Below are 2,500 nucleotides of genomic sequence, written 5' to 3' on the forward strand. Positions count from 1 at the left end.
CCCGAACCGACCTCCGGCCCAAGGCGCGCGATACTTCGCCTGTTGACAAAAGGGAGCCGCCCGCAGGGTCGTGACCACGTTCCGTTCGGAGCAGCGCCAGGAGGTCACCCCGCCGACGACACACACACACACACAAAACCTTGGTAAGCGAGCTCTTCAGGGCTTTGAGCCAACACTTCGAAAGGCAAAGCGAAGGAATTGCTGAGCTTCCCGAGCTGCTGGCGAGTTATTAAGAATTATAAAATTTCATCCTTAATATACGATGTGCTTCACAGCAACATGAGCTACTCGCGCATTAAATATTAAATAATAAACATACACAAACAACAAACAAAATACAGAACATACACAGTTTATAATAATTTTTCTCTGCATCCGCCACTGATACAAAAGTCTTAAGAATTATTTTTTAAAGAATATTAATATTTACGGAGAGCGATTCCTAATAATAACAGCCAGGGGCCTGTTCTGTTCGTGGGACGAGCGCGTCCCCGGTCAATGTTCATTTTTGAACGCCGATCTGAGGGTCAGCCACCTTTTACCATCGGGCCCGGAGTCTGCCCGTCGACACAGGCTCGGCTTCAACAGCGACCAGCGCGCCACACCGAGGCCGGTCCTCGAGAGAGCTCTTCGGGGCTTCGTCCAGCGCGCACCTCGCCCGGCTTTCGTCGATTTCTCCACGAGTCGCGCCGGGATTCGGTGGGTGTCTGCGAGTGGGCTGACCCGCGCGCGTCGGCGAGGGTGTACTCGATAGCCCCGGCGGTGCCCACATTCGACGGAGGATGGCGTCCAAGGAGCCGTGGAAAATTCTGGCTGTGTGGGTGGCTGGGGGGTGGGTGGGGGCGCCGGGAGGGTGGTGGTTTGCGTGCTTTGTTGGGTGAGGTATCCCCACCTTAGCAGGTCGGTATCGAGGTGAATGAACGCTCCCCCCTCCATAAAAAAAGCGAGCAACATCCAGGGAGGAAAATGAGGAGAGGCGGTAGTGGGAGATGGGAGGCAGGAAGGAGGCTAGGGCCATCCATCTTTTCCGGGGGGGTCGGGGGTGTTCTCGTATTGAATTTTACAGACGGGCGAATCCGGTCATGTAATCCCTCCAGCGTTCCCAAACCTACGCAGGAAAGCATGAGTGGGTTGGATTGAGATCTTTTGGACCAACGAGCCGAGGGAGGAGGGGGCGGTGGCGCAAACGGAGTTTAATTCGGATAAATGTGTGGCGTTGCCGGTGACTTGGTCGGTGGTGGGAGGGGGCGCCGTCCATTAAAAGCAGGGAGAGGCTGCTTGCATACGTGGCCCACGGCCCATACGATTCCTCTGCTCACGCAGGCAGAAGCGAGGCTTATGCAATTAAAAGTGAGGCCCTGGGTCATGTAGTAGAGGAGAGGGGCCTGGAGCAACTGTGCGCCCCCCTCCCTGCACAGTTCAGCGCCCACTCTCCGCCCCCGTCCTTCACAGGAAGGACGTTATTAAAGCTGGAGAGGGGTTCAGGGGGAGATTTAACAGGATGCTGCTGGAGATGGGATGTTTTGAGATATAAGGGGAGACGGGGAGTTTTTCCCCACTGTATTGGGTGGGGGGGACCTTATAGAGAAAAATAAAATCATGGAGGGGGGGTCATGGATAGGGTTAATTGGAGGGAAAGTTTGCCTGGAGTGGATGGGGGTGTTCAAGATGAGGGGGCACATTTCTAAGCTGAGGAGCGCGTGCGCGGAGCGAATGTCCTGAGGAAGCGGTGGATGGGGCACAGTGACAGCATGTGAGTGGGGCATTTAGAGAAGGATGTGGGAAGGGAACGGTCTGGAGGGAGATGAGGGCAGGAGCAGGTGGGGTGCTTGGGACTGGGGGTGCGAGATGTGGAGAGATAGAGAGACAGAGAGGCAACGAGAGAGGGAGAGGGGGCGCTGAGAGATGGACGTACCAGGAATCAGACAGAAATTATTTGATATTCACCAGCATATAATTGTATTTGGAGGATGAAACCGGTCCTGAGACCACGTCACTGAAAATTTCAGGCTGGGATCTCCTCCGTCTGGAACGAGAACACAGCATCATCTCGCGTGGTCCAAATCGATCAGGGGAAGGGACTAGAACAGGAGGGTGAGGGCTGTCGGGGCTGGAGGAGGTGACGGAGATAGGGAGGGAGGGGATTTGAACAGGAGGCTGAGGGCTGTAGGGGCTGGAGGAGGTGACGGAGATAGGGAGGGAGGGGATTTGAACAGGAGGGTGAGGGTTGTAGGGGCTGGAGGAGGTGACGGAGATAGGGAGGGAGGGGATTTGAACAGGAGGGTGAGGGCTGTAGGGGCTGGAGGAGGTGACGGAGATAGGGAGGGAGGGGATTTGAACAGGAGGGTGAGGGCTGTAGGGGCTGGAGGAGGTGACGGAGACAGGGAGGGAGGGGATTTGAACAGGAGGGTGAGGGCTGTCGGGGCTGGAGGAGGTGACGGAGATAGGGAGGGAGGGGATTTGAACAGGAGGGTGAGGGCTGTAGGGGCTGGAGGAGGAG

Source organism: Stegostoma tigrinum, unplaced genomic scaffold (genome assembly GCF_030684315.1).
Source record: "Stegostoma tigrinum isolate sSteTig4 unplaced genomic scaffold, sSteTig4.hap1 scaffold_486, whole genome shotgun sequence".
Classification (NCBI taxonomy): domain Eukaryota; kingdom Metazoa; phylum Chordata; class Chondrichthyes; order Orectolobiformes; family Stegostomatidae; genus Stegostoma; species Stegostoma tigrinum.